General features: G+C 29.1%; 1 pseudogene; it reads left to right on the top strand.

Annotated features, from left to right (window-relative positions):
- Positions 1–9,831: 9,831 nt before the first annotated feature.
- On the top strand, positions 9,832–10,617 carry LOC149224407 (calmodulin-like protein 3 pseudogene; annotated as a pseudogene).
- Positions 10,618–13,829: the final 3,212 nt, after the last annotated feature.

The following is a 13,829-nucleotide window of genomic DNA, read 5'->3' as shown; positions in this document are numbered from 1 at the left end:
TTTGGAAATTTTCTTCTTATCGATATAAGTTATTTATATCATAATTAATAATTTTGAAATGTTGGAGTACATCTGATATTACTGGTCTTATTTATCTATTTCTATTCACTTAAAAAAATGAAAATAACTGACATCTCAAATATCATTGAATTGAGATTTTTGTGATCCATATCAAATTTTTGAAGATTTTTTTGGCGAAAATTACATGGAGAAATTTTTGTTGACGCGTTTCGAACCAACCAATGTGGTTCTATCGTCACGACAAGTTGAATGAGCAGATCTGGCCTATGCACTTTAAATAGACCACGCAGAATATCCAATAACTTAGAAGCAACTACTCGATTTGCCCTTCACTGCTAGTTGACCATTATATTAATTAATATTATTTATTTATTTTATTTATATAACAGAAATTTTAGTTATAGAATAAATTAATCATAAAATTAATTAATTATAAAAAATTAATTTTAAATATATTAATAAACTTACATTAATTCAAATTTGTTAGAAATATATACTATAATACGTAAAATTATAATAAGTAAATTACTAAAAATAAATAAATAATTTCAAATATATTAATATTGAACTGTTAAATAAAAATATTAATTAGTTATAACGGCTAGTTTGACCATGATAAGGGCTAGTTTGATAAGGTGTATTTATTTATTTATTTAAAAATGAAATAAATTAATAAATTATAATAGAAAAATCATAAAATATATTAATTTCAAATATATTAATATATTAATAAATTTAAATTTAAATTAATTTAAAATTGTTTGAAATATATAATAGAATAAGTAATATTAATAATAATAACATAAATAAATAATTTCAAATATATTAACTAATGAGAATAAAATTAATTTTAAATAATTAGATAAAAATATTAGTTAGTAAAAATTAATTCAAGGTCTATGTAATGGTAAAAATAGTATTTTAAAATTAACTTTATGTGAATTAAGTTTAAATTGATTAAAAATATATATATATATATATATATATTAAAATATATATATATATTAATAATAATTTTAACGTATTAAAATTAAATAATAGTTTAAAATAATTAATTTAAAATTAATTTTCTTAGATAAATTTTAAAATAATAATAATAATAAAAATAATAAATAATTAAATAAAAATAAATAAATAAATAAAATAAAATAAATTATTATATTAAAAATTTATTAATCGATGAAATAAGGGAGGAAAAGAAAAAAAAAAACGACTAGGAGGAGAGGGCTGAGATCCAACAGCTACTGATCTTCCAGCCATCTTCTCTATTGAGATTGTTCGGTGTTGAGATTATTTATTTATTTTTAGTAATTTACTTATTATAATTTTACCTATTATAGTATACATTTTTAACAAATTTGAATTAATGTAAGTTTATTAATATATTTAAAATTAATTTTTTATAATTAATTTATTTTATGATTAATTTATTCTATAACTAAAATTTATGTTATATAAATAAAATAAATAAATAATGTTAATTAATATAATGGTCAAACTAGCCGTTATCAGGCCAAATCGAGCTGTTGTCTTTCTAGTAATCTGAGTCATTGGATATTCTGCCCGGTTTATTTAAAGTGCATAGACCAGATCTGCCCATTCAACTTGTCCTGACGATGAACCAACGTGATATCCTCTCTCTATTTTATTCATTTAATTAACGCTATTTGAATTATATATGTGATCTTTAAAATATAAAATTATTAGACTGCGATGACTAAGGTGGTGGTCGGACTATATTCAAAAATGCAGACTAAAAAACAAAAAGTTATGGAAGACTTAAAAATAAGACACATTGAGTATCATTTCGCTACACCATATCACAAACCTAACTGGCAATTCAGAGAATAAATAAATAATATGTTTTAGTTTTTATTAATTTTAAATAATAATAATAATAAAATTAAAATTGATTTGTTTTTTAATATTTTTTTTTTTTTTTTAAAAACATAAACAGATTTAACTTGTTCTCTGCATACCAATGATGGCAGCCAAACCAATCTCGGCTAGCTCTCCATTACCTACAACCCATCTCAAATGAGTTTACTCATGAACAAGGGGATTACTTTCATCAAACTCCTTTAAGACATAGATGCCTCCTTTTCAACAGGTGCACTTGCTCGAATCCAGGATATCAGAGAATATTGCTTCATGTATTTTCTCTTTACAGGCCAAATACCCTCCACGCTGACTACCCTCTACATATTTTTTTATCAACAGAGCCCAATTGAATATGACCAAGTCAATAATTACCCACCCACCTGCTGACACCTATCTGGAAAGAACTTCAAATTTTTATGAGATTTTCTTATCCCCTGTACCCTCCTAAAGGAAGTTAGCCATGATAGATTTGATCTAGCAAATGGCAGTCGCTGGTAGGCATATAATCTGCATCCAATATATCGAATTGCCTTAAGCACCAATCTACCACCCAAAGATAGCCATCTGTTACACCAGGTTGCCATTTTTTATCAAATTTCAGCTCCAACCATTTCCAGTCACTTAAGTCGTTGCCATCCTTTTTTCACATTTCATCTCTAGCCATTTCCAGTCACTTAAGGCGTATCTGTTTGGTTGGATGAAAAAACCCAGATATCAAAAACCATCACTCAAAGATAGGGATAAAACCCCAAAAAGGTTCGCTATGTCCATTACCAATGTCGACTCTGATCCAATGTATATACTGCAAACTTCCCAGAATTCATGACTACGCCAGAAGCTTCCCAAATTCACCCATAATGCGAAAAATAACCTGCCATTCAAAATATGTAATGTACCGAGTAACAACCTCATCACCCTCACCACTTTGCTCAAATTAATGGAGAACTAATGTAATAATTAAATGTATTATTTCATTCTAATATATTTTTCTCTTGATTTTGCAACTTCAGAAAGATGTTTAAAGTGTAATTCATTGTAATGAATTTACCCTTTATAGCTTGGCAAGCATCCTCTCCCATGATCTAATTTTGTCTTTTTCTTTGATTTCTTTATCAAATTTCAAATTTTACCACCACATATATGCATTCCCTTTTAGCTTAGTGTGTGCATGCTTCACTCTTTTGGGGATCTTTTGGGGTTTCTAATTAGTTTAAATTAAATAATTTCCCATCTTCTTAACTCATCTAATGACTTTTTCTAGGTTTATGCTCCTTAAGTAGGTAGTGATTTCTATTTTTGATCTAACTCTCGTTATATTAAAGACTTTATAACTCTCTCCCCTAGAGCTTCAATTTTTTCCAATGCTTGTGGACATTCAATGCGCTAACCATGATCACTCACATTATGAATATTTGTTGTAGATCCTCTTCTTTGAGTTACTTTCTAGGCATCCATCATCATCGACATGGCCTCAACATCTTGGTAATCTGATTTGCAATTACTTTATATTATTCTTGAGCCTGTGATGGTATTTCTACCCTTTTTTTTGTCTACTATTGTTTTCTTTACTAGTACAATTTATCTTCCCATAACTCTACCCAACAATTTCCTTTTGTTAGAACTATTTTCTTTCCATAAGAATTCTACCCAACAAGCTTTTTTTGTTGAGATTATTCTTCTCTCTTGCATGCATAAATCAAGACCCACTTCAATAGGTCCAAAGTGATGCAACACACCACGGTCACAAATCTAATTTCTAAAAGCACACAAAAATTGAAATGGAAGGACGCAACATGAAAAGAAAGCAAACATACAATGGGTGGCTTAACAAAGCAATAATTAAAAATTCAAAGCATTTACAAACAATGCACAAAGTGCACTTAAGAAAATATAATCTTTGGGCCAAATTATCTCTTCGAGATTTTAAAACTACACGCCAATCTAAGTCTCAATTGGGTTTACAAAAGAAAAAGGAAATTATAGCACCTAGTCACTCAAGTTTGGTTTTCTTCTCAAGCTCTCTAGTTTCTTCTTCCTTCCTTTCCCAAAATCAAAATGTGATTCCCAACAATTCCTTTATGATTCTCTCTGATAAATCCCTTTCACCATTAATATTCTAAATTGTCAACCAACCAAAATTTAAGATTTAATTAAATAATCATGTGATTAATTAATATTTTCTTCCTTAAATCTCTTTATTGCTCAATCATTTAATTCATATGTTACATATATTATTATATATTAATTTATAAAGGTTTGATGGCAAGGCCTCACCTCCAACCTCCTTCCATTCCCACATCTCCACAATGGTATACTCCAACAACCCATGTCATCAAATTAATGCAAAGAAAGATCAATGATACATGAACTCTCAAAGTTTTAAACCTTAGTTAAAACTTGGGAATGCATTAGTTGTTGATATGAAAAAGGAATGAATAGCCACACATCCTCCCCTTCATTTATCTTTGATACATGAGTATGAGAAATAGAAAATGTTTCTATATCAATTCACATCATTAGTGGCTACTAATACTTTAGATTCTCCTTTACTAATAGATTGTATTTGCAACTTCTTGGAAGAATTTTACTTAGTGGACATCTTAGCATTGCAATCTTTTTTGGTGCACTTCTTATTGTAACGGTGGTTATGACCCCCTCCTTCCATGTACACTCTCTTAATTCAATGAATTCTTAATATTCTTTGTGCATTGTAGTTACCCTAATGTAACCAAGACTTTCATGCTTTGGTTTCCTTTAATTTCAATATGGATTTTATTAATTAATCCACTTGCCCAATCCACGAACCAATGGAACCCATTTTTTTTAATAAAGTGAAACCCATATTTTTGGTATGCAATTCAAGTTGTCTAATCAAATCGCTAGTTTATGAAGGAATAATAAGATGTAACCCTTAAATTGTGCTTACCAAGGTCTCCTTCGCCATTGTTCGGGCATTTTGTGTTGGAGGCCTCTCTCTTTTGTCAATCCTTATAATTTTTCTTGGAGCTTCTCTAACTTTTATTCATATATTTCCATTTCTTGCATCAATTTTCCCATGGCTTGGATACACTTTTCCTCTTCCTATATTAAACCTTCAGAATCGGGTTACCAAAACTTTAAAACTTGGGTAGTGGAATCCCCACAATCTTCCAAACATCACTAACAAAATATTTTTGAATGATGAGCTCAATTACATTGAACCTCTTTGAGCAACCTCTCACTATTCACATTGAGCTCCTAAGTTTTTAGATTGAACTCCTAGACCTTCCCCTTCTCCTTTTTCTTTGTCTTCCCCATCATCATAATCAATTTGCAATATTAACATACACAAAATACAACATATATGGCTTGTTGTTTATGGATCTAATAAAGAAATATGCTCAATGACTAATGAAAATGATGTGAGCCAAAAAACCATTGTAGAGTGGTGTGCAAACTCAAATTCCATGAGGAGAGAACCATTCTATGGTAACACCAATCCATCCACCTGAGCAGCAGAGACAAGAATGACTCTTATTGAAAATTCTTGCTATTAATTATAATTTTTTGAAATGTCTTATAATTTTGTTGTTGAATAATGTTTTTTCTTTGAGCTATGCCCTTACATACTTTAAGGTATTCCTTAGTAGATGATAGATGTGGAGTTAGTATGGATCTATATTGGTTGTAGTTTCTTATCAAACAAAAATTGAGTTTTGATAATATCTATGTTTACGCAATTCTTCAATAGTATGCATTCATAATGTATTTACCTTTAATGATATGTATTCATATGTCGTAATTTATTATATTTAACATTTTTTAATATATTGTTGGGCATTTTATTTGTGTATTGTGTTATTATTCTAGTCATATTCATTTTTATTATTTTGTTTTTTATTATGTTTCTCATATTCTAAGTTATTTATTATCAATATGTAATATAATTTAAACTTACCTCTAGCATACTATTATTGATACCTTCACCAAATCATTTTCTAAATGAATTTGAACCTATAGCTTCTTAGGAGGGAACATGTGTTCTTAACCATGAAGCCAACTCAAGTTATATATAAAGTTTATATTGAAAATATATATATAAGTCTACTTGTGTGTGAGAGAGTGAATCAAAAAAATGTATTTATGGCCAACATTCTAATGTTCTTTTAATTAATATTATTTTTAAAAGATGATGGTTATTAATGTCCACTAGGACCAAATTTGGATTATCAAATTTTAAGAAGGATATAGATTACTTGGAATTATTTAGAGTTTTTTTTTCATCTTCAACCCTCTTAGTGTCATAATGGTGACAAAATCTCTCATCCTAATGTATTTTGGCAATTGATTAACACTCAGTTTCACTATGGAGCTCATGATAATTTTTTCTTATTTTAATAATTTTTATTTCATTCTTTACACTAGGGAAGACATAGAGACATATTTTATCTTCTAGATTAGAGTGGATATCCTCTTTATAATATCTTAGTTTCTTTTTTTCCCTATAATTCATTATAATACCATAATTTTCCTCAAATTTTGATGCAATGATATTATTAATATTATTCATATTCTAGAAAATGGTCTCTTCTCTTATTCCTTGATTGCTTATCCAAGACTAGGTATCCTTATGTCATCTCCATTTAAGTGAAAGTTGGATTTGGTTAGAGTTTAGAGTAATTTTAGGAAGTCTCTTGTCTTCCATGCCATTTAACTTGTTCTTATGCATTAGGTACCTAGGCATAGCCATACTCTACTTCTATGAGGAGGATGTCGTAGGGTGTGTTTTTTTTAATTTTGAGATTACAGACTTTAAAATTATTTTGAATTTTCTTTATCTTTGTACATGACTCTCTAGATATGTTGCATCTCCATCACATCCATATAAATTAATAGGAATATTGGTAGTCTCAAAGATGAGTTTTTTGTAATCTCATATTCAAATATTGTTATTTACAATTGTTTTCAAGCCCATAGTAAGCTTTCCAATCCCCATTTATCATTTTCCCAATATTATAAATCCAGTTGTATGAAGACACTTCCTCCAAGTTGTAAATAAGGATTCTATATGAACCAAACTGTTAGCTCCTTAATACTTCCCTCAGTTTAACACACATAAAGATGTTTTATTTCCCTTATTTTAACATGTATAAAGATGTTTTATGAAACCAACTTGAATGGAGCAAACAATCTTCTAATATGAAGTCAAAGACACTACTATCATTAAGAATGTCATATAACTCTATGTTGAGCACAATCTTCAATCTACTCTATAGAAAATGAGGCAACAAGAAATTTGTCACATCAAATGATAATTGAGAGTTGACATCAAATGTTTTAGTTAAATGGACATTAAAATATTTTAGTTATTATTAACATTGAAATATTTTATTTATGGTTGTATTGAAATAACTTTTTTTCATCCAAAATTGAAATAGTTAAATGCTAAAAAATTTCACATCTCCCTCATTAAAAGATGTAAAAAGCACTAATCCATATAATGTGATTTCTTTTACTTTCAATTACTTTATAAAAAGAGAGTTGAAATGTTTTATTTGTAGTTAATATTAAATGTTTCTTTAATTAATATGTTTTTAAATCTCATATGCTATTTCTATGTTGAGCACAAAAGAAACGGCATTACACATCTTCTACATACTAATTATAAAAAGCACATCTATACACAATAATAATAACGAAACTTTCTTGAAATCTATACACAATAATAATAATGAAAGTTTCTTGTGCCTAGGTGTTGCTTAATTGGCCATGGAAGTGATCTAAGTATTGTGAAAACTAAGAGACCCCTAAAAGTAACTGAGTATACAAAGAGGAGGACATATAGTAGTCTAAGGTATAGTAGTAGTGGCCAGAATCAACACCCCATGTCATGCAAATACAAAACTGACCGTCTTATTAGCAAAAACAAAAATAATGAAATTGTTTATTTATACTTTCTACTCACTTTTTTTCTCCTTGGCAACAATGCTTTTTTTAAGCCATAAACAATTTCCCACCATAAACTCAAATCCATTATATATATATATATATATATATATATATATATATATATATATATATATATATATATATATATATAAATTAGTAAATTACTACATCGTAAAAACACCATCCATTTAAGTTTTAATGATCTTTGAAGACTCAAAAGTTATTGTTGATTGGGTTATGGAATCATCTTTTTTTTAACTCCTCTTCTCTATTATATTGGATGAGTAAGACAAAGGAATTGATCACTACTTTCACAAAAATTACTATTCAACACATTTACAAAGAAGGAAACAGGGAAGTTGACTTTATTTCCATGAAAAATATTGGACTATAGCTGGATATTTGAAAAGTTAACTTTACCTCCATGAAAGACATTGGACTATAATTGGATATTAATTCCTAGATGGGTAGTAGTGATAAGTGGGAGAGTAATTGTTTACAATATATAAGTTATGTTGAATCTATGGGAGTGGTTGCTTATTGTTGTTTTGTTAGGTCAATATTTGTTGACATGTTTACATAAGTTTTAATATATTTTTAAATATAATTTATATTTTGAACAATATTTCATTATGTTGATAAAGGATGTAAGTTGATGTACACACTTTTTTATTAATAAGATTAAAAAAAAAAAAAAAACACCATCCATTGAAATTCAAATATAGCTTGACATAAATTTTAAATAACATTTTTCCCTCTTAAATTTAATGATAAAATTCTTATTAAAATTGTCTATTATTTAAATTTTATTTTTAAATATAGAAAAATTCAAAAAAATATTTTATATATTTAAATCACTTAATTTATAAATTTAACAATTCAATTTTAGTTTAACTATTATGGTTTTACTTTTAAATTTAGTGGTACCATTCTTAGTGAAATTATTGATTTTTTCATTATTTAAGATTTATTTAAAAAAAAAAAAAAACCTTTATAATCTAAATTACTTAATTTATATAAATTTTACAATTTAAATTTAATATTACAAAATTAATAGTATTTGATAATATTTTTCAACTATTTTTTTATTAAATCATATTTTTATTTAAAATATATTTTTTAACTATATAAATTCAATGCACTTAAATTTTTTTTTTATAGAGATTCCCACTTATTCAACACATTGAAAAGAAAACTTTCAATGGTATTATGATAATACTCCCTACCAAGATATGAATTTCAAAACAGATAAATCTGTTGTTTTTGCACTTCTATTTACAATTTCAAAAAAAAAAAATTGACTGGTTTGTAATTTTCTTAATTTTCTTAACCATATTTGAAGAACAAATCAGCCCATGACAACACAACAATTTGCCTGTCAAATTTCATCCCTGATCTCAACATGTCCACAGGAACGTCGTGCTTGGATCCAGAAGCGTCCATTCCTATGTGGAGTTGCTGATGTTTGGAATCCATCCGTTTTTTTCTTTGCAGTTGTCTATAATGCGACTTTTTGGAAGCTTTTTCGATGGATTTTTCTGGTCAAAATCCGGCAGCAATTTATTGGAATCACAAGTTTGATAGCTAGTTTCTGCACAATCAAAGCGTCCAAGGGGTTTTCCAGGGTGCTAAATCCAAATATGCAATTAAAAAACCATTTTAACTACAACAAATCAAGATTTAACCTCAATTTCTTCCGCTGGATTCCATCACCTAAATCTCCAAAGAATCGTATTATAGACAACTCCTTTTTCTTTACTCTCTTGGGCTCCACCAGCGACCGGATCCTGCAGAGCCGCTGACTTGTGCGTGACTTCCATTGCTATGTTTCCCAGAATCTTCTTTCGTGTCACTGTCTCCATTCCACACGGTTGGTAGACCGTCAGAGCCCAACATCTGTTCCTCCGACGGCGCGCGATCCGTCCAGAAGCTTCGTCATAATTTCCAGGAGCTTCTTCATAATTTCATTTCCCCAATTTTCCTAACGCCGTCAATGGTCACTAGAAGCATAATGAGATTGATATTGCTCCCAAGTTACCTCGAAGGAGAGCCCAGGAGCCGATATCGCCTATGAAATAATGATCAGTTTTCTCCTATATATTGGGAAATCTGGCATTGCATTTTTCATTACTTCTCGCAATACCTGCTCCAGATAATTTACAGCATTAATGGCGCTTTCTATTGATATCGACGAAATTCGCAGACTGTATGAAACGTTCGATGAAAATTGCGATGGCAGGCTGACTGTAACTGAGATATATCGCTCCCTGAGTCGGATCGGAATCGATATTTCAGAAGAAGACTTAAAATGTGTGGTTGCACAAATGTCTCAGAGCGAAGAGGGTAGCTTAACATTTGATGAATTTGTTGGGCTCTGTCAGTTTCTTCTGGACGATACGAGATCAGAAGATGAATTGGGCAATGGCGATGGGTGTGAGGATTTGATGGAGGCTTTCAAGGTCTATGATATCAATAAGGACGGCTTCATATCCTCCACTGAGCTTCAACGGGTGCTCTGTAATCTGGGATTCATGGAGGGGGAAAATCTAGAAAACTGCCAGAAGATGATATGTACATATGATTCGGATTCCAACGGGCTCTTGGATTTTCTTGAATTCAAGAACATGATGACAAGTAATATCCATATTGATCCTCAGAGGTCTTAAAGTCTTCGACTCCATATTTTGAACCAGGGTTGACTCCACTCTGTGCTCATCTGAATTAGGAAATGTTTCTTCTAATTGATATACACTGTTTATATCATAATTAATCATTTTTATTCTGAAATGTTCCAGTAATATCTCCTTTTTTCAGCACGAAAAAAGCTGTATGGTATTTGTATTATCAATACTTTTTTCAGCACGAAAAAAGCTGTATGGTATTTGTATTATCAATAAAACAAAAAAACATGTATAACATTGTTTTTTATAACATAATAGATATGGCGAGTGTATTGATAGGAGATATATGGAACCATAGATCACATGGTGATGGTTTATGTAGATCTAAACCAAAAAACTGATAAATAAAGAGTGCTTTGTTTATGTAGATCTAGACCAAAAAAACTGATACATAAAGAGTGTAGAATAAATATCAGACCAATTTGTGTGATAATACAATGAGCCTATATATAGTAAAAATATCACATATGTGTGAGACATAAGTAGGAGAACAGAAAACTTATCTGATGGTTTCACAAAATTGTGAATTGTGTACCCGTCATAGTGAAATCTTGGATTTGGCAGGCGTAGTTGTCCACAGTAATCTGTAGTCTCCATATGCCCGCGGCGAAGTAAGTCCTTGCTTAGACAGAATGTCTACTCTTTTATTTTTTCCTCTGGGAATATGGGAGATGGTGTAGTCCCTCCTGCAGCTCCACCAATCCACAATCCTGTTTAACCAGCGTGATAGGTGTATATTTCTGATTCGGCTTTTGGACAGAACATGATCAATGGTGACTTTGGAGTCTCCATAAATGTGAAGGTTTTTGATGCCAAGGAAATCAGAGAAAGCAATGAGATCAGCCAAGGCCATAATAAATAATTTTGAAATGTTCAAGTAATATGTTTATGTCATAATAAATAATTTTGAAATGTTCAAGTAGGCATGATATCACTGATTTTATTTATTTACTTTTATTTAATTTTTTATCAAAAAATATAAAAATAATTGATATTATTTTTTAATTTATTTATTTATTGAATTTGAGTGAGGTGGTTAATAATATGTGTTCTTTTTTAAGAGGTCACACATTCAAAACCAAAGAGACAAAATATATATGCTTTTATAAATTAGCAATCAAATCACTCCCGAATAATCAGTATATCATTTAACTCCACCATCTCACACACCTACCATTTAGAAAATAAATAATAATATCTTTTAGTTTTTATTAATTTTAAATAATATAAAGGAATTTAAAAGAATAATTTTCTTTACCTCATTTTTTCCCTCCTGAAGTAAAACATGTAAAAAGATTTAATTTGTTCTCTATCGTGATAATTAATCTATAATGATAATAAAGAAATCATATTTTTTTATTTCAAAAATCACATTTAAATTTCTAAAATAAACTTTATTCATATATTTTTTTAATACTTTTAAAATTATTATTAATTAAAAATGCGATAAAAAATTTATATTTTTTAATATATTGAAAAATATTATTAATTAAAAAATATGATAAAATTTATAATAATATATTTTTTTAGTTTATGTAATTTAAACTAATAAATTTATTTGTTCAACCCTATAATCAAAACAACTATTTTAGTTGGTTCATTATGTATTTAAATTTCCAACATAATATTCAAGATAATTCATTTACATAATTAAAAAAAAATTAAATTTTTAAATATCTTTAATATATTTTGTATCTCTATTATGTTTTGCATCTCTGACTTATTTTTATTTTTTATTAGTTCTTGACTCCTTACTCTTCAGTGTGCATGGAAACCAAAATCAGTTTTACTTATTTAACCAAAGTTTCATGGACTTAATAATTCATTTGCAAGTTTTTCATAATTTTAATTCAGCTTTAGGTTTGAGGTCTTATTTGGCCTCTTCATAGGCACAAAGCCATATCAACAAAGTTTTTCACTAAACTAATGTTAGTGTTACTTTAACATTAATTTTCTAACGATAAATGTTTATATTTTAATTAACTCGAACCATGGTTTCCATACCATTTTCCACCATTTGGGACATTTGGTCTTATATCGGCAATCATTGAGACGTATGGTTTTATATCGGTAATATTCGTGACATTTGATCCTTTGCTTGACATGGATATAGGGACCCTAATGTGCTTTTGCCTTTATTTGGGTTTTCACCTTCTTTGCTATCTTTCACCTTTCTTTACTATGGGCTTTTACCTCTGTTCCTATATGACTGTGACATCAAGGTAAGTTCATCAAGATAAGCTACTCACTAAAGATAAGCTACTCAATCTGCAATGGATGAGTTGTTGGTGCTCGAAGAGATGCTTAGTGTTTCACCGTTGCACCTGCAATAAAAGTAATAAGTTTTTCTAGTGAAGGTTATTATTGACATTATTGAGTAACACTACATAATAAATATGCATGAAGATATACACAAAAAAAGTTGATATGATTTTGATTTTTTTGTTTTGTGATGTCCTAATTTCATGATTCTGTGTGGCAAGCTGAAGTAAAATATTGATAGCCAAATCCACTGATGATTCTGAAGTACAATATTGATAGCCAAATCTACTGATGATTAGAATTTGTTTCTCTAAGCGGAAAGGGAATAGCCCAGTTCAGGAAGAAGCTAATCGCAAAGGTAATAGCCCAGTTAGGGAAGAAGCAAAGCCTAGTTGGACATAAATAATGAAAAGGAAAGGCACACTTTATAGTGACAGAATGGAGGTGATCCCGTAGATCTATAATGCTTACCTAAGCGTTACGTCAGTGATATTGCTATTGATTCTAGTACAAATTCATTGAATCAATTTTCATGCATGTCTTTATTAACCACAATTGCATTCTTCAATTATGAAATAATTATTTTTTTAATATTTTTGTTTAAGTGTATTTTTTTATTCAATTAACAAATAAAATAAGATCAATATCCATGGGATGTGTTATCTCGAGCAAAGTTTAGTAATTTGGAACCTTGTTTATAGGTCATGTACTATAAGTTAATGGTTAGGTCCTTAGTTTATGGCTTCAAATTATGGTGCTCATCAAAGAGTCTCTATGTAAGTGACCTTGCCTTTATGCATACTTATGAGTCTTAATATCGTTAGTTTGATGTTGAGTGTATAGGTTTTTTATCTATGAAAAATTGTATTCAGTTATTTTCTTCCTATTATTAATAGTTGAATTTGCATTGATATTCCATTCGTGGAACAAAGATTGTGTTTGTAGAGTCTTTATAGTGGTTTAAAGTTTTATACATGACCATAAGAAAATATGAAGGCCCAAGGCCCTGGTTTTCAATTTAGACCATGGCCCTTGGGTACCTAGAACCATCTCTAA

Source organism: Pinus tabuliformis, chromosome Q (assembly GCF_031772625.1).
Source record: "Pinus tabuliformis cultivar Carrire ecotype Pingquan chromosome Q, CPIR1, whole genome shotgun sequence".
Classification (NCBI taxonomy): Eukaryota; Viridiplantae; Streptophyta; class Pinopsida; order Pinales; family Pinaceae; genus Pinus; species Pinus tabuliformis.
The sequence above is the reverse complement of the archived record's forward strand: the minus strand, read 5'-3'. Positions and strand labels throughout refer to the sequence as shown.